This window comes from Ursus americanus, chromosome 4, assembly GCF_024610735.1.
Source record: "Ursus americanus isolate L20-20 chromosome 4, mUrsAme1.1.p, whole genome shotgun sequence".
In the NCBI taxonomy this organism is placed as follows: Eukaryota; Metazoa; Chordata; class Mammalia; order Carnivora; family Ursidae; genus Ursus; species Ursus americanus.
Window position 1 is genome coordinate 98208824 of NC_142130.1, and position 18996 is coordinate 98227819.

Here is an 18996-nt window from a genome sequence, read left to right on the forward strand (position 1 = left end):
GGCGCCCCCATGTTTAGTTTTCTAAAGCCAAGGAAATCTTTATATCTTGTTTTCAGAGCCAACGGGGTAATCTGTTACTGGGCTATTGAAATCTTTCGATGAGTCTCATATCATCCTTGTCGTACCCGCCCCCCCCCCCCAAAAATTTACAGAGTAAACAATGAAAACCAGGAAGCCCGGGCTCTGAGATAAGCCGGGGCTCCAGAGGAAGGAAGCAGCATGGCTCCTGCCATGCCATGGGGGCCACACAGCCTCCTTCACGTGGCTCAGGCCACAGAGGAGCCTGTGGTGGCCATGTGGGGCCGCTGGTGTGCTGAGCAGCTGGCATGCTGGGCCAGGTGGCTCCAGGTCCCAGGGAGGAGTGTGTCGCTGGAGCTGGGCCCGGATAGCTCCAGGCCAGGTGCAGCAGCTGTGGCTGCCTGCTTACACTCCCCTTGGCAGGTCTCTCTGGCGATCAGCAGAGAGAAGCAGGCATTCTGTGGGAGCTTAGCCCTCAGAGCCAGACCACTGCCGCTCTGACCTGGGGGTGTCTTCTTGCTGCCATTGCATTTTAGTCTGTGGTTCTGGAACTAGTCCTGTGCAGCGAGGGTCCAGGTGGTTGTGATCTGTCACTGTGTGTCCACAGTGCTGTCTGAGAAGACCTGCCCATCTTCTGGCCTGGCCTCAGCCTCCTGCGCTGTGTCTTCTCTTGGGAAGAGGCCCTTGTATGCAGAGCCTGGAGGAGACCAGGCAGCAGCCTCTGGGGGATGTGGCGGACGGGTCTGCTGCAGCCCCAGGAACCTCTGGCAGGGTGTCGGGTTCTGGAGGAGGGTGTTGTCGGTCAAGGCCTTCTGGGGTTTTAGTTTTTGTTTTTGTTTTTGTTTTTTAAGTAGGCTCCACGGCCAGCGTGGACCCTAATGCAGGGCTCGAAGTCATGACCCTGAGATCAAGCCCTGAGCTGAGATCAAGAGTCAGATGCCCCACCGACTGAGCCACCCAGGTGCCCCAGCCTCCTGGATTGTTAAGTGACGGGCCAGAACTTAATTATTCTTGTCTTCCTGGCTGTAAGTCTGAGCACGTGTCTCTTACCTGCCCTGAGAAGCACCTTAGGCTTCGGCTTCCTGTCCCTGCATAGCCGTCACGCACTGGGTGCGAGAAAATGTTTGATGAAATCAAGCTGAGTGACTTGCTTTATTTACGGCGCTTCGTTTTTGCTGGTGATCTGTTCGCCATCCCCACTCATGACTCAGCTCATCAGTTGTGTGGCTGTACGTGACTGCGGCCTGTTGGAGTCACAGAACTTGAAGAGGTGGTTTCTCGATCATAACGGACAATGTGCTCTTTCATAGGATGGGTTCTGGTGAGGTTGTGTTTACAAATGGAGGCTCTTTTGAGAAATAAAATATTTCAAAATATTCAGAAACATTTTTCACAACTCCCCGAGTAGCTGGATTTAAAGCACAGCGTTCAGTGTGTATTTTGAGCCTCGTTAAGGACCCGTGAGATCAGCTTCCGTCAGGCGGCTTGTCCTGACTTCTGGTGCGGGCAGAGCTTCTCAAGTGCTGGGAGCCCACTCTGGGCCCAGTGCTGGTTTGTTGTCCGAAGTTACCTTTACATTGGGAAATCCTGAAGTAAAATTTCGGACAGTTATCAATTCCCCAGGATATTTTTGAGTTTGGATTTGGTGAAAAGTGCATTTCTCATGCTTTGCTGCTGGTGTGGTCACTGGGTGGGACGCGTGCTCTGTGCACAGAGAGGAAGCACCCGAGGGCTTGTGCCTGGCTGCGTCTCGGCTCCCCACCTGCGGGCTCTCTGCACCCCTGTGTCCACGTGAACCCCCGGGACCCTCAGGACCTTGTCCTGCTGGGCTCCGTTCACACGGCTCTTCTCACCTTCTCCCAGCCAGTGATTTCTGAGTGCCCCTTGCATGGGGGCTCTGTGACAGGCACCGGGCAAACCAGGCAGGGACCTGTATGTCTCAAGCTGTTCCGCCCACAGAGGTGATACGAGAACACACTGAGCTGGGGCCTCGGCGTGACGGATGACAGGCTATTGGTGTTCATGCTGGGGCCTCCCGGTTTGGATGCCTGTCCCCATTCTTATGACCTTGACTGTTCTGCTTGGCCTCTCTGTGCCTCTGAAATGGCCCTTCCGAGTCACTAGTGACCTGTCTTTGTCAAAGTCAGTGACCACTGTCCTGTCTTGCTTAGGCCCTCAGCAGCGTCTGACAGAACTGCCTGAGCTGCCCCATTCCCCAGCGCCCGCCTGCCCTCGGCCCAAGGGCCACGCTCTCCACCTGCCCTAGCTGCCGATGCCTCTCTAGCCTGCTTGCCCTGCCCTCCGCTCCAGAAGTGGTACAGTGCACACCTGTGCAGAGCTGAGTCCTGGCCCATCCCCGTCCCTCCCCCAGGGGCCTGTAGTCATTCTCATTCCTTCCTCCTCACGTTGCTCACTGTCTGCACAAGGCCCATCAGCTCCTCCAGGTCTGCTTCTGTCTCCCCTCATTGGCTCTCCTGGGTCCAGACTTGCTCCCGTGCAGTCCACCCTCATGGGGTCACTGCTGTCATCCTTCCAGGGGACATCCCAGCAGCTGACCCCTGCTTGACCCCTTCCATTGACTTCCCCTCAGGATGGGGAAAGTAAGTTCCCTTAGGAAGACGTTCACAAGCCTTCTCCCTTGCTGGTTTCCCTCCACTTTCCCTGTTTGCTGATGTGCACAAGTGGAACCCCCCACCCCAGGTCCCGTGTGTCTGCTGTGCCTCCTGTGGGGGCCAGTCATCCCCCGGGTGTTCATGGGGCTGCCACTGTCTGGCGTCCAGCCTTCAGCTCACATGTTGTCTTCTTGGTGAGGCTGTCTTGCTCTGCCCTCCCCCGGTTCTTCTTGTCTACGTCACCCTGCTTGATGAGCACTTGACATGGCACTGTTTGCTGGTTGGCATGTGCGTGCTTTCTCCCTCTGTCCTGCCGCGTGAGCTCATGGTCACTGCTGTGGATTCAGGTCCCTAGCAGGCCTGGAAATAGTCCCTGTGCCCGGGCAGTGTCCTTGACCTGTGTTCGTGTCGGGTTGGTCTGGCAGCATGGAGCAGAGAACCTGGCTGGTGTGGCTTTTAGCTCTTGGGCCCCTTATGCCAAGAAGTGTGCAGTCTGGGGCTGGAACGGTGCTTTCTGGGCCCTTGTGTCTCTCCTTTCTGCTAGTTCATCCTCATGCTTAGGGGTGACTTCTGATTGCAGCCTGATGTTCCAGCAGGAAGGAGGGGAAGCAGGAAGGGGCGGTGTCTCTATCAGGAAGGCATTTCAGGAAACCCCCAGTCTCCATCTCGTTGTCTGGAAGAGTGCTGTGGGCCTTGGTCACTAGGGTCTGCGGCAGCGTCTTTGCATGACAAAATCAGGCTCTGTGAGGAAGGGATAAGAGGGACAGTGGGCAGTGCTCCCACAGCCCTGTCTGCAGGAGTCCTAATACCTGACTATCAGAGGCTTCAACGCTGCTGAGGTTCTGTACTTTGCACCATTTCTTACCATCCCAAGTTCTGGACCAGTTGGGAGACCGGTGAGTAGGGAGTCGACGAGGGCTCTGTTGTGCACAGAACTAACTGGAGAACGGGGCTGTCTGTGGCCGAGTGAGCTTGTTAGTGTTTCACCCCAAACTAGACGGACTGGCCTACCTGGTGATGAGAATGGCTGGGGACAGGTGCGGGGTGCCCTAGGAAGGGACGAACCCCTTGTGTGCAGTGACCTGAGTGCATGGTTGCTGTGGGTGGGCTCAGCCCAGGATGGGGAGAGGAGCTCACACCTGGCTCTGCTGACCCTGCACCTGCAACCATGCCTCCCTCCGCGGGGAGGGGCCACCTGGGTTCTCTCCAAGAACGTGTGCCCCCTCGGCCCCCAACATGGCTTTTGCTGTGTCTGTGGAAGAAGTCTGGGGGAAGTGCTGTCTTGGGCTGGGCTACCATCTAGCCGTGTGCCCCAGGGATGGCTGCCACAGCCCTGTCCTCACACAGCCCCCCGGGAGGCAGGGAAGGGGCAGGCCCTCCTCCAGAAGAGCTGCTCATGTCTTCACCCACTTCTTTGCAGCCACCTGGCGTGGTGTCTGAGGCGGAATCTACCGCACAAGCAACCCCACCCAAGGACATATCCAGAACAGCTCATGAGAGCTGAGGGGAACCCGGGGAAGCCTGTCTGGGGTTTGGGAGGGACCTTTCCCACATCTCAAGTGTGCCCACACAGCTTCCTCTTCCAGTTCAGCTGCCCCCCTCCATGTTTTCTGCAGGGGATTAGATGTGGGCATGGATTTGCCCTGCCCCCTCAGCAGTGCCTGCAGGTCAGGAAGAACAGGGTGGGCTGCTTCACTTCCACTGTGAGGTGGTCACAGTGCCGTCTCTTTGTTAATTGAGAACCGGAGAGCAGAGCTTTGCTGGAAGAGCTAAAGTGAGCTTGTGAGCTTTGCTGGTCGCGTAGCAGGCAGATGTGGTCACAGAGGAGCCTGTGGGCCAGCTGCAGGTCACCGTGTCTTGCTCTGAGCCAGGGATGGCACTGGGCGGGGGGTGAGATCAGAGCTGTGGTTTGGAAGGTTCTCCCTGCTGCTGGCGGGACAACAGGTCCGGGTGGGGGCGGGGAGGCTGCTATCCAGGCGGGAGGTGCAGGATTAGGGCAGGCAGAGACTTGAGGCACAGCACCTGCGTTTTGGCGTGTGCAGGGCATGGAAGGTGGAGCCCTTTCGGGGCAGAACTTGTGGGGAAGGAGATACGGTCGGAGGGGCCAGCAGCTGCTCTGATTTGGACCTGCTGACTTTGACAGGCAGGCAGTTGGCTGGGGCGCTTGCTTCTGCTTTTCCCCCTCCAGTGCCCTGTGGGTTCTGGGCCCCAGGCCTGCCAGGTAGCACAGCGCACCTCCCTCTCCAGGCTGCTGTTCCACAGGTGTTCCTGAACATCTGCAGTCAACCACCTTACTTTCCTTAAATTCCTACCCTTTCTCCTCACAGTGAACGTCGCCGACTGCCCCCAGTCGCTGGAAACCTGGCAGCTTGTTCTTGCGGTCACCTCTAGTCCCCAGCACATTTTGTGTCCCTCTAATCCTCCACCCAGGATGCCTGCTTCTTCATGTCCCCCCCCCTTGGCCCAGCGGCCCACAGGCTACCACCCTCTCTCCTTTGCCCCAAACAGAAGCCTCCTGACTGGGCCCTGAATCCTCCCTCATGGTCTCAGCACCCTTTGCGCAGCCGCCAGAGCTCACTGTCTTCCTCTCACTTACAGTCCCTTAGTGACTGGCCCTCGGGGCTGCAGTAAAACTGTAACTTACTCCTTATCCACCAACACCTGGCTTGACCCAGCTCCCATCTGCCTCTGGCCTCCCCCACACGCTCTCCCTGGGTGCTCCAGGCCCACGGCCCCCTCCCCCCGACCACTCTGTCTGCTTGGGTCCAGCTCCTTGCCTTTTTAGCTTCTTGCACGGGCTTGCTTGTTCCTACCTTGTGTCTTTCCCCGTGCTGCGCTCCCTCCCTCAGATGGTGGCCACCACCTCTGAGATGATCCTGACCTGCCTGTCTGTGGAGGTGTCCTCTCATTCTCAGTTGAGGGAAGTCCTTTTTTGTCTGGTCTCTGGAACCAGACTGTTGGGTTTCAGCCATCCCAATCCCACCTCTCACTGTGTGACCTTGACATGCTATTTGCCTTCTGGGCTTTGGTTTCCCAGTCTGCAAACTGGGCATACTAATACCTCCCTCATGACTGTGAGGATGGGACGATTGTGTGAACCACTTGCAACAGTGTCTGTGGATGGCAGGAGCTGGGTAAGCACTGGACCAGGCACTAGGCCGAGCTCCCCAGGAAGGGCAGGTGTTCAGGAAGTCAGGAGCTGGGCACCTTAGCCTTGAGCCTCTCTGCCTTTGCCTTGGAATCAGAGACGCGGCCAGGTTATTCTTGGTGTTTTAGGCCAGGCTGGGCATCTTCCCTGTGCAGCAGAAAGGATTGATTGATCCCCAATAAAGAGACATAGTTTCCACAAACAAAACACGTGCCTGAGTTGTTTTACCAGCAGGTAGGTAGAGCTGGAGATAGAGATAAAGTCTGATAGAAGCCTGGGATTGGGATGAAACCTTGGATCATCTGCTAGGAATTTCCACATCTTCTTTAGGGGTTCTTAATTCAACACTACTGTGAGAGAGTAGGGGTAGGATTGGTGACCAAGAAAGTGTAATTTGCTTTGGGAGAGCAGCCTTTCCATTGTTCTTTATGTCAAAGAAAGCTATAATTGGCCATCCTTTAATACATAGAGTAAAACCTTTTAAATTAGGATTTTTCTCCAGATTGCTCCTTAAGCCTTTAAAAAAATAATTTGCCATTTGTGTTCAATGCAAGTCAATACTGTATCAGTTTATATAAATCAAAGCTTGATTACTAAACACAGCATGCACTCCAGAACACGCAATGTTTGTTCACACATGCTTTTCTTGCTCTGCACATTGTTGAATCTCGTGTTTCTGGAATGCTCTCTGAGGCTGGGAGGTCTTTGGTTCTGAAGGCCCCATAAGCCTGGTCAGTAATGGCGTGTCCATGTGGGACTACGGAGCAGAGACTTGGAGACGGTGTCTGTGTGTTGATGGTTGGATTCGATTAATGCCCAGAAAGTACTTTAGGCTTTGTCCCAGGTACTGTCTAAAAATATTAATAGGAAAGAGTACAAGTGTGGGTTTATAAAGATAACATGTATTAAACAACAACAAAAAAGTGTGACTATAACTCAGGCGAATGTAACGTGACTCCAGACCTCGTGTTCAAGATTTAAGATACGTATTAAAGTCACCTTTAAACTGTAAAAGTTATTCAACATATACAAAAGTAAAGCAGCGTTTGAAGATTACATGAGGTTATCTACTACTCTCAGGATAGGTCAACAGCGGTCCTGCAGAGTTCTGGCCTCTGTGGGATGTGCAGGACAGCAGAGTGCACACGCTGGGCATGGGGATGGTCTGCTGTCATTGTGCTGGCCCCTGTCACTTACTGTCCCCAAGTCAGATGCAGCCACCAGCTCCCAAGAGAGCTCAGCTTCCCAAGAGCTACATCAGGTGCCAGGCCTGGCCGCTACGCATCACCCACAATACAGAGAAACGCTGTGCAGACTACCCAATCATTTTTTGACTTTATACATTTAATGAACCAAAGTAAAGGTAAAATATCTTTTAATTCTCAAGGTAGAGCTGCAGGTACCCGAAGTTCCCAAGCCCCATCTTGAACTCAGTAGGATGTCACCAGCTCCTTTCAGTTTGTTCATGGAATCTCAGGAGGTGTGACCGTTGTGTCCACATGCTGCAAACCAGTCACGGTGGGGTTCTCTATTTTCTGGATCCATTTCTACTAGCAAAGTCAAGGAGTGGAGGGCGGTGATCCCTGGCGCTCTGTGCCCACGCTGGGCAGTGCTGGCCGCGCTGGATGGGCGCCCTACCCGAGCACCAGCCGCGGGGCGAGCGGGATGAACGGGGCCAGCAGGGCGAGCGGGCGGGGTGCGGGGCGCAGGGCGTGGGCTGCCGCCTTGAGCTCAATGCCCGGCAGGGGCTGGCCTGCCGACGAGTTGCGGTCCGGGGTCTGGGCCGGGGCCCGTGCCGGGGTCGGGGTGGGCGCGGTGTCCGTGGGCTCCATGCGGGTGTGCTCGGACAGGAGCAGGACCACCAGCAGCAGCAGCAGCAACGCGGGCATGGGCTGGCTCGCCATGTCCGAGCGCTCGGGGCGCGTCCCCTTGCCGGTGCTGGCGGTAGTGGCTGCGCCCGGCAAGTCTGCTCTACGCAGTCCTCTCAGAGTCCTGTCCGGTGAGGTCTGGTCCGCTAGCTGCGGTTAACCGTCGGCTCCCGGGATCCCGCCCCACGCGCCGGCACGCCTGCACGCCGCGGAGCCTGCCGAGTTCGCGCTTCCGCGCGGTGCCCACTGCGCCGGGGCTTCCTCCGCGCCAGGTCCCCGGCGGCGCCTAGTCCGGCTGCAGAGCTGCTAAGCAGGGCTTCTGGGCACGCCTGTGGCATGTTACCACTATTCTGCAGGGGACTTCGGAAACCTTACCTCCTGCTGTGTGCACACGGAGCTTTTGTGTTAAAAACCTTGAGATTATGTATCTTTTTCTTAAATATGCCCGTGATGTAGCTAAAACATTTCTTCTTGTTAATGCTTCTCCCGAGTTTTGCTCATGTGCAACATTTACTTCCTGGACTGCAGTTTGAAAGGGTAACTTATTTCTTAAGTAAACCAGGGACCCTTTTGTTTTGGAAGTTATGATGAACTCAGCCATCTTCAGAGCTATAAAATTTTCTCCCCAAGCAGAACTCTTGTGAAAATTTCCAAATACTATATACTTAATATATAGACATGTGAATTTTTAAATTTTATTTTTTTATTTGTCTTTTTTAGTAACTCTACACCCAATGTGGGGCTCGAACTCATGACCCCAAGATCAAGAGTCACATGCTCTACCGACTGAGCCAGCCAAGTGCCCCCAGACGTTTGAATGTTTTGAATGCCTATTATGAACCAAACTGCTGATTGTTGGGCAGAAGAGAGCCACCGGAAACACTGTAGGGAGAGTCCTGGCAGCCAGTATATGGTGTGTGAGACTGGGTATTTAGTTCTAAGCACAGACTGAGTGTGCGTTTTGCTTATTTTATTCTAGAGAATTTAGTATATCTTCCTTACTCGGATTTGGTCTCTACATTGCAATCAACACAAGGATTTAAAATAATTCTACGTGTTTTTAAATTATAAAAGTATGCATATCTTTGGACATGAGTATGCAAGCACTTTAAAATGAAAGGTTTAGGCTTCCTCCCCCATCCCAGTCCCTGCAGGTAGCCCCTTCCATAAGACCACCTGGTCAGTAGCCAGGGAAAGTCAATTTCCTTAGAACAAATTTGGTGCAGTATCAGAAGTAGGAAGATGGATTCAGGGTCAGTTAAACTGGTCAGTTAAAAACAGCTTCTTCCATAAGTATATTTTTCAAATGTATAACTGTATGCTTCATAAAAGAGCACATAAAAAATAAAGAGCAAGGGCTCCTTTCTAGGGCCGGGCAGGACGTGCCCACGGTGGGCCAAGGAAGGAGGGGCTCAAAACCAAAGCACAGCCCCCACCTTGATGGGCATGTCAGAGGGACACAGGAGCCAGCTGCAGGGGCTCCCGGTGGCCGGAGCTGGACCGGTCCCAGCAACAGAGTGGAGTCGTGTTGGACTGTAGCCCACACTATAAGATAGATACCGTGAGTCCATACTGACATCCGTAAGTGATTCACTCATGCACTGATACAGAAACGGTATTGATCTCCTCCTCCGAAGGAGAATCCCACAACGTCTGTACAGCTGCGCCGTCCTCGGGGAGCAGAGCGCACCTCCCCACTCCTTAGGTGGGCTGTGCGTGGCAACTCCCTTCCCCAGGGGACAGTGCGGGAAAGGGAAGGAGCCACGTGGGGTGGGGACACCCGGCAGACCCACCTCCAGGTGACCACGGCCAATGTGAGCAGTGACAGGTCGTGTTGACGGCAGGCACCTGGGCCGGACGGGATGCACGGGCACTTCCCTCTGTGGTCTTCCCCCCAGCAACTCCTGACCCCAGTCCACTCATGAGAAACCATCATGCTATCCCAACGAGGGGCATCCCCCCAAATGCCTGACTGGTCCTCCTCCAAATGGTCAGGGTCATCAGAGAAACTGTCACAGCCAAGAGGAGATGTAAAGGGACATGATCAATGTCACATGGCGTCCTGGATGGGATCCTGGGACAGAAGAGGGACATTAGGGGAAATGGAGGAAATCGGAAGCTTAATTAATAATAATGTGTTAATATTGGTGTGTTAATTGTAACAAATGTACCATCCCCATGTGAGGTGTTTATAAAGGGGAAACTCAGTGTGAATATGTGGGAAACCTCTTTACTGTCATCTCACTTTTTCTTTAAATCTAAAATGGTTTTTATTTATTTATTTATTTATTTTTAAGATTTTATTTATTTATTCGACAGAGACAGAGACAGCCAGCGAGAGAGGGAACACAAGCAGGGGGAGTGGGAGAGGAAGAAGCAGGCTCATAGCGGAAGAGCCTGATGTGGGGCTCGATCCCGGATCGCCGGGATCACGCCCTGAGCCGAAGGCAGACGCTTAACCGCTGTGCCACCCAGGCGCCCCTAAAATGGTTTTTAAAAATACAGTCTATTTTTAAAATATAATGTTTTTTATAAAGCTAATAATTCCTTAGAAGCTCCTTTTGTGTTCTCATCCTCTGCCCTAAGTATCATTGACTTTTGTGTTAATTGTTCCCTTGGTTTTCTTTGTAGATTTATCACTTTCGTTATTCTAAGCAGCATATCCGTTGGTTTTGCCAGCATGAACTCCACTCAGCAGAAAAGGGTCATATTGCCAGTGAGGCCCCTGGGTGAGGCTGGGGTCTTAGCGGCTGTGGATGTCCGGGGACTTCACTTGCAGCGGTCCCTCCTGGCCAGTGTCCTCACACGTTTTACATCTCTCAAGAGTGAGATCTTTTAATGAGTCACCCAGGACTGCTGCCGCCCTGTCCACCCACTTCTTTCTTGCACGTCCCCTGTCCCAGGAGACCTCGGATGGCCTCGGGCATCTTAGTGCTCTGGCTGAGAGGAAGTTATATTGGGTTGCATTTAGTTTGTGCTTAAGGGGATACATGTATGTGGGTGTGGTCACTTCTGGGAGGACTTAGGCACTGCCTGGGTGTGGTAAGCTTGGATTCTGTAGTTGTCCTATGGGGGGGGGCATAAAGGAGCAGGGCCAAAGGAGAGGGGCCATTGCCCATTGCTCCTGTTTACCTTGGGACCCCTGGGGGAGAGTTAGACTCCAGAAAGAAGAGGGAAAATCAGGACAGGGGCCAGCCCTGACTGCTGGGAGACGGGGGTGGGGCTGGGGTGATGGGCCAGGAATGGAGGTGTTCTCAAGGAGGGGTTTCTCAAAGAGCTTTGTGATGAAATTCCTGTCCAGCTGGCTAGCAGCCAACTCCAGCAGAGTTCCGATGGTCTCAACTTTGGCCAAAGTGGACAGACACAGTGTTGCAGGGGACACTGCAAGGGGCTCAAAGCAGAGGAAGTGTCAGGAGTGATGAGTGGGGGTTTTGGGAGCAGGGCCCCTGCCTTGCAGCGACGGGCAGCCCATGGGTTTGGAAGTGCCCCTTGCTGTCCTGGTGAGCGCCCAGCAGCCAGCCTGGGGGTCCTGGCTCAGCCCCCTGCCCCATACCCATCCTGCAAGTCTTCTTGAGGTGATGGCTGGCTGTAGGGGTCATGGTTTTTATGACATTAATGCAAAGTTGGCATTTTTCCTGGGGGGAAATATTCCTGGGTGAAGTCCGCACCTTCTGAGCGTCAAGTTGGATAACAGGGTTAGCGTGGAAACAAAGCGAGCGATGCAGGTTGCTGGGCTCACTTCTGAAGTGATTTTCTGCTGTGGTTTAGATGCATTTTTGATCCTTTGCTTTTTTGATATTTGGCTTTGTCACTTGTGATTTTTTAGAGGAGATCTGGTTTCATTTTGGCCTTTTAAGTATGATAAAAGAGACAGCATGGTTTCTCCATTTGCTCCAGGTGCCCCCTTGTAGCTTCAGCGGTTCCCAGGTCATGATTAACTGAATGTGTTTTGAATGTGACCATCCCTGAGAGTTAGGCGTAAGGAAAGGTGGAGTCGCTTTGAACACCGTGCAGATAAACGCATGCTAACAGTGTGTTCTTCCTGTGCTAGCTTGTAGACTTGCTCCGCATGAGCGTGCACACGTGGGTCGTAGGCGTGTTTCAAGAACCCGCCTCCTTCGAGCAAGTGTGTGGTGCCGTGGGAAGGTGAGGGACCTGAAATCCTGGCTCGCCTGTCCACCAGGTGCCAAGAAACCCACCACGTCCAGGCTTTTGAACTTGTGGGGTGAGTTTTCTGTCTGCGGTGCACCCGTGTCTAGGCATTCTGGCTGAGATCAGCCTCTTTGGTGTTTAGTCTGTTTGCTCATGATCCTGTGTCTTTGTGAAACAAGTGTGGACGAAGATCAACGATCTGGCGTGGAAATCCTTCTGTGAGAAGGAAGCTACCCCAATGTCATTTCATGTTTTAGGGTTCTTTGCTTCTTAAGTTGTTGATAAAGTTGTTCGTGGATTCTCAAGTGTTACCAGTAGCATTTCAAGCTCTCAACGCTGTTTGCTTTTGTTTCTTTCTTTTCCACGGTGGCATTGATTCCTTTGTCTTTACTGCAATTGTACCCCATGAGAGTGACCTTACTAAATTCCTTGGTTTTTTTTAATAGGTCCCTTTCTTCATTTGGCTATGAAGTCTGTTGATTTTAAAGCCCGTCATAATATTTAACCAGGCTCTCTGTGTGTAGTTGTGGTCATGTTCATTGTTGCAGCCTAGACTAATACAAATAGAGTCTGTCAATAACTAATCCTTCTAAATGTGTTCATGATTCTTGCTCCAAAACCATCCTAACCATGTGGGCCAGAGACGAGTGCGCATAGATGTGTGTGCTGTGATTTCTTAGATTGAGTTTCCCAGATGTGAGTCTCCATGGTAAAGCCGGCAGAGCCGGGGGAGTGTGTTTGCTGTCACACTTTTCTCTTATTCTCCTAAAAATGAGTGAATTGGGAATTAGTCAAAACAACAAATTAATAAAAAATGAATTTTTCCAGCAATGTAAGAAAAGTTTAGCGTGTTTTACTTATACAAAGCCTGTTTAGTGCTGTCTGAAGTCAGTTAGGGTCCTTCTGATGGAAGGTACTCCAGGCCAGGGATGAGCCGGGTGGAAGGTGCTCCAGGCCAGGATGAGCCGGGTGGAAGGTGCTCCAGGCCAGGGATGAGCCGGGTGGAAGGTGCTCCAGGCCAGGGATGAGCCGGGTGGAAGGTGCTCCAGGCCAGGATGAGCCGGGTAGAAGGTGCTCCAGGCCAGGGATGAGCTGGGTGGAAGGCATCCCTTGCGAGTGAGAGGACGTGGCTGGAGATGCAGTAGGTATGATACATGATTGTTGGAATACTGAAATAATGAAATAGGAGTCAGGTATGTATGTCCTATTTATTTCAAGTTTTAATAAAAAAGTAACATTTAGAAATCTAAAAATCTGTTTTTCAGGACCTACAGATGTCAGTCATTCAGTTTGTTTTAGATGGAAGTTCCATTTTTCTCTATGAAAAAGTCTTATCCCAGGCTTAAACACGAGCCAGAAGGGTGAAGAAGAGGTTGAAGATGAAGCTGATGGAGTAAATTTTGGTGCTGATCTGTCCTCCTCACAGCGGGGCGAGGTGCTGGGCACGTGGGCCCCAGGGGAGTGAGACGCAGAAGGTGCATAAAACAGAGACGTGCCGTTTCATTAAAGATCATCAGGGGCGTGCTGGTGTCCTTACAAGCCAGGCTGAGGTAAAACACAGATGTGCAGTCTCATTAAAGATCATCAGGGGCGTGCTGGTGTCCTTACCAGCCAGGCTGAGGACAGGACAAGGCAAAACACAGGCAAAGTGATCTGTTTGCAGGAGCCTCAGGAAACCCCTTCTGTGGCGGTACACTGTCCCATACAGTGGCCACCGTGTGGGAGGGCACAGCCTCAGAATCAGGGATTAAAAAAACCCAAATCATAAAAATTCGCCAAGGCAGCAGAAATAAAACCTAACGTACATCCTTAGTAACCTAGTGTTCACAGAGGACACTATAGAGGAGCTGGCCCCATTCACAGTAGCTACAAAAATGAACTGGTACTCAGGAATGAACGTGGTAAGACAGGTGCAAAACCTAAGTGAAGACCATTCTAAAAACTCTTGAGACAGACACAGAAGTAGCCTCGAGCAGATAGAAGGGCATGCCCTATTCGTGGTAAGGGTGTCATGGCATCATTTCCATGGCAGTTCTCCCCCGGGCTACTGTGCAGAGTTCATGTGATTCCAATAACAATATGAATGCAACAAGAGTCATTAGTTTCCCTCGGGCTGGACATGTTGATTCTAAAAGTGACACAGAAAAACAAGCACGCGTGGAGACTAGAAACTCAGAAGAGAAAGGGCTGAGAAAAGGCACGTAGCCTGCCAGACATTAAAATGCACCGGAGAGCCTCTCTGTGTGAAATCGCATGGTCATGTTGTGACCAGTGCCACAGGAGACTCAGAAGGAAGCCTGAATCCGGACGGACATGTCGTCTGTGGTTAGGGTGGTGTCTCAAGTTGCCAGTCATGAGGGACTTCTTGAGAAGTGATTTGGGGACGGTTGAGCACCATTGTGTGGAAGACAGCGTTGGATTTCTGCCCTGCACCACGTGCAAGAATAAGCTCCAAGTGGCTCAGAGAGCTAAATGTGGCGGCTGAAGCTATTCAGCCGAAGAGAGCCTACGCGTGGGACGAGGCTTGTCAAAGTAGAACTCAAAACTCAGGTTCAGCAAAAGAAAAGATGCTCAAAATTGACTCCATTAAAACAATACCACAACAGTGGAAACCTGTCTGAGTGAAACAAAACAACAGAATAATGTGAGTAAAGTCAGAAGACAGAAGGATCAATTGTGAGAAAAATCTTTGCAACATATCATAAATCCTTAAAAATCGTGGGGAAGAAATAGACCAAATCCTGTAGGAAAACAGGTGAAGGCACACATGTGCATTCCGCTGTGCACACTCACACACGCGACGATGGCCCTTCCGCGTCCCTGGGGTGCTCATCGGATGGGCGGGAGTGAGCCGTCAGCCGTGTCTGGCGTCACTGGCAGTGGTGGGGTAGACGAAGCAGTTGTGCAGAGCTTGGCTTCTGTGTCTGAGCTCGCTTGGCGGCGTGCTGGGCAAGGGACTTGAGAGCAGCGCGGCGCTGCTGCCTCTAGGTCGTGGGGACTAAGCACAGCGAGTCAGTGGGTTTTTGGAAACCTACCTTTGAGCTCCATCTCTGCCTCCTGTGGTTACTCTGAGCTGTTTCTCCTTTCCTCCAAGCCCCGTGCCTCATCCCCACACTTAGGGATCGCTTGGTTTGGGGGTGTCTGCTCTGCTGCCGCTTTTCTTGTGGCATCTCTGTGCTCACGTAGGGTTTCCTACTCCGGTAGGGAAGTATGAGAGGGGCCTGAGGCAGAAAGGGTGCCCGGGGAGCAGGCAGTGCTTTGTCTGCAGGCTGCGTGGCTGTGGCCCCACTGTGCCCGCATGGCTGCGTGACCCGGTGGAGCCCACTTTTCCATGACCAGACGAGCTCTGTGTGCACGGCGCTGAGACGGTTGGCAGCACGAGGCTGGAGTCCGTCTTGTGGATTCGAACTGAAGAAGTCAGATGGAGAAAAGGAAAGATGCAGAGGAGGACTTGAGACCAGCAGAGCTTCCCGAAGGGCAGAACCTCTGCTCTGGGCTGTGCTGGAACTTTCCGTTCCTGAACCACAGGCCTGGCCCTCCCACCGCCATCCCACAACAGACACCCTCTGTTAACAGGAGACTGCGTTCTCTGCCCCTGGATTTTTTGTTAAAGGCTGAATTGTTGTTTTGATTTATGACCTAATTGTGTAGGTCCCAGCGTAGATCGAAGACCACACGTCTTTCCTCTGCTTGGTGCCTTCTACACGGAGAAGACGGCCTGGCAGGGGTGATGACGCAGACCGAGTACCAGTTCTGCTTCCGATCCTCCTGTGCCCAGTGGGGCAGGAGCAGTGGGTCCCGGGCCAAGGCCCCTCCAGGCCGGGAAGTGCTTGCTCACTCCATGGTGGGTGGACAGGAGGGCCAGGGTCAGCCCTGCCGGCGGCTGGGGCTCCTGAGATGCTGGTTCTCACTTGGGTTGGGGAACAGTCATGGGACAGCTGCCACCCTGCCTAATGAGGCCACCCCAGGTGCAGGAGCAGTCAGAGAGGGTGACGGTGCCTGCCGTGTGGTGTGGGGCCTGATGTGTCACTGGCCCCTTCCACATAGCCAGCTTTGGGTTCGTTCACTCTGACTACCAGGATCCCCTGCTGTCCCTTTCTCTGATTGCACGAGCCCCCTCCTCTGCTAACTGTGGCCTGTTTTGGAGATGTATTTGTGCATGGGAGGAAGGCGTTTTCTTTCTGTATTACGTAGAACTACTTTAGGTGCATTCGGGGCCTGGCCGGAGAGAACACTCCTCTCCTTCCTCCACTGGGGCTGTCACGTCCAGCAAAGCATTTCAGAGCAGAGTCTACACTTGAGCTCTTGCGGTGCCCGTTTCATGCTCAGCCTGTGGCCATGGGCTGCCCCCGTGATGGCCGTGGTACCTGGAGCCACGCCCTGGCTGGACGGCCTAGGTCTGGTCCTCTAGGCCTGTGGGGCCGGGCTGCCCAGCACCAACAGCCCCACCCTTCCAAGGCTGCGCTGGCACAAGCCGCTGTAACGCCCTCTGTCACAGCTGGTCGGCAGTGTTGTGCTCCCACCGACTGCCATCTTCCGGCTCTCTGTGTAAGGGCTTCAGGCTTCATTTAGTTTAGGGCACCGACTAAACACCAAGTGGCCCTGAGGAGGGGATACTTGGAGACCCTTAACTTGTGCCGTTGAAACCCCACCCACCTCCCCAAACCGCTTTAAGAATTAAATTCACATTTAAAGTGGTGTCTGGAAAACACTGTGGAGATTCCTCAAAGTTGGAAATAGAGCTCCCCTATGACCCAGCAATTACACTACTAGGTATTTACCCCAAAGATACACATGGAGTGATCCGAAGGGGCACCTGCACCCCAATGTTCACAGCAGCAATGTCCACAACAGCCAAACTGTGGGAAGAGCCCAAATGTCTGTCCGCAGCTGAATGGATAAAGATGTGGTATAATTATATACGATGGAATATTACTCAGTCATCAGAAAGGATGAAATCTTGCCATTTGCAGCGGCGTGGATGGAACTAGAGGGGATTATGCTAAGTGAAATAAATCAATCAGAGAAAGACAATTATATGATTTTACTCATGTGGAACTTAAGAAACAGCATAGAGGATCACAGGGGAAGGGAGAGAAAACTGAATGGGAAGTCATCAGAGGGGGAGAAAAACCATGAGAGACTCTTACCTCCAGGGAACAAACTGAGGGTTGCTGGAGGGGAGGGGAACGTGGGTGATGGGCACGAAGGAGGGCACTTGATGTGGTGAGCACTGGGTGTTACATGCAACTGATGAATCACTGAACTCTGTGTCTGAAACTAATGATGTAATGATGTACTATATGTTGGCTAATTGAATTTAAATTAAAAAAGTAAAGTGGTGCCACTAGCCACGTGTGGCTTTTTACATTTAAATTACACAGAAACACAGGTTCACTTGCTCAGCGGCGCTGGTCTGGGCAGGGACACTCAGGGGTAACAGGGAGCTGACTGAGCGCAGGCCCCGGGGAGCGGTGTGTGCGGCCCCCCTTCCTTCCCCCTGGCGCCTTTCCTGGTCCTGTTCTTCTGTTATTAAACTGTATGCTTTGTCACAGAACAGTCAGATAATAGAAACGAGAAAAAGCGATGAGAACAGTCGTGTCCGCGCTCAGATAACCTCTGTAACCACACTGGGTGGTGCCTTCACGCGTGTGCACATGTGCACTCGTGCACACAGGCGTCCCTGGCTGCATGCGTCACTCTGGGCACTTCCTGTGCGTTCACTCGTTCGCTTCTCCACAGGGAGTGACAACTGCTGACCCGCTTGCAGAAGAGATGATGACCTGAGGCCACAGACGTGGTGGCGCTGGAGCCGGGTCAGTCACTGGGGCTCTGAGTTCACGTGTGAGCCACTAGTGTGCCCAGCTGCCTCCTGTGAGCGTGGGCGTGGCTGTGTGTGCATGTGCGTGTGGGCGTGCACACTGCAGCGCCTGACTTGTAAGCAGCTTCCCATTTGGGGAGCTGTTTCAGGGACTGTGAGGTGGTCACCCCCGCCGTCCCCTCTGGACGCCCGGCATCGCGCCATCCACGGCGCCTCGGCCTCCCGTCCCTCGCCATGGGCGCCCTCCCGGCAGGTCCCTGACAGTCCGGCGAAGGGTGAGCGGGTGACCACAGAGTCTTCAACCTTGTGTACCTTTTGGTTTCCAGGTTTGCTAATGTTTTTGCTGCATGTGATAGAAAAGCCAACACAAACCAGTTTTAAGTGAAAGTAGTGTGTTTACTCCTGAAACTTACCTTTGGGTTTCCACAGTAGATCATTGCAGGGGTAAGATTGTCAGTATGTGGTTTTCAGCTCTACTGTGACGAGTTTTTCTCTCTTTTTTCTTCTGTCTTTAATAGGGTATTCGGGGAACGCGGAGCATAGCTGGGGAGGGCTGTCACCCAGTCCTGTCTTAGCTGGAAATCAGATGTGAGCCTATACTTTTACCCCACAGCCCTTCCTCCAAAAAGCTCACACTTCTTTTATTTTTAACTTTAGCTTTCTGCTCTGTTAGCTTGTACAGGGAGAAGAGGAGCTCAAATTAGTTTGCTTTGTATTTATTTTTACTTGACCTTTTCACTTCTAAATTTTGAGAAGAAAATGTGAGATTCTTTTCCCTGAATAATTTTCTTTTGAAGGTGGTGAAGTTAACCTCAGGGTAGCATGTCTTGCATTTCCCATTCATGAAATAAACTTTCAAATGTTAATCTGTTTATTCTATGAAATAATTGTTAATTCCGTTTCCAACTAATTTGGAAAACAGTACATGTGTATCCCAAGTAATGGTTGTGTTTCCAGCCAGTCCGGCAGGTTTTCAAGACCAAGGGGTGTGAGGCAGGGTGCGTGTGGGGGTCATTTTGTCCAAGAACCAGGTGAGGCAAGAGTGCAGAGAATTTGTTCACTATTTGGTTTTTATTCACTTTTTTCTTTCAAGAATTGAACTAAATACTTGTCACTGACGGGAACCTATTTGACTTCCTAGGAGATGAAACTCTTCACAGTGGCAGCTTGAGGACTAATCCTCGTCTATTTAAGCATATACCCATCCTTTTGGAAGTTCTAATAGTCAAGGAGTTGTTAGCCTTGATTGTGCCTTTAGTATTTCTAGCTATAGTTGTTGTCAGGATTCATTTTATTTTGAATAAGTAAAGCATATAATTTAAGAATGAAAGGCCACTCCCAGGAAAGATGTGAGGGGGAGAGAAGGTGGGGCCACAC

At 52.2% G+C, this 18996-nt stretch overlaps 1 protein-coding gene across 4 annotated transcripts in view; it reads left to right on the plus strand.

Annotated features, from left to right (window-relative positions):
* The window catches only part of ADARB1 (adenosine deaminase RNA specific B1), a 137322-nt gene that overhangs the window by 18987 nt on the left and 99339 nt on the right, over positions 1-18996 (plus strand). The window contains exon 1 of one of the 4 annotated variants that reach the window (XM_087861853.1): positions 2907-3526. The exons of 2 other annotated variants lie outside the window; for them this stretch is intronic. The gene's annotated coding sequence lies outside the window, so the exon portion shown is untranslated. Of the gene's footprint in view, positions 1-2906; positions 3527-10897; positions 11872-18996 lie in introns of those variants that run through there. One more of the 4 variants, XM_045776897.2, reaches the window with a different exon arrangement.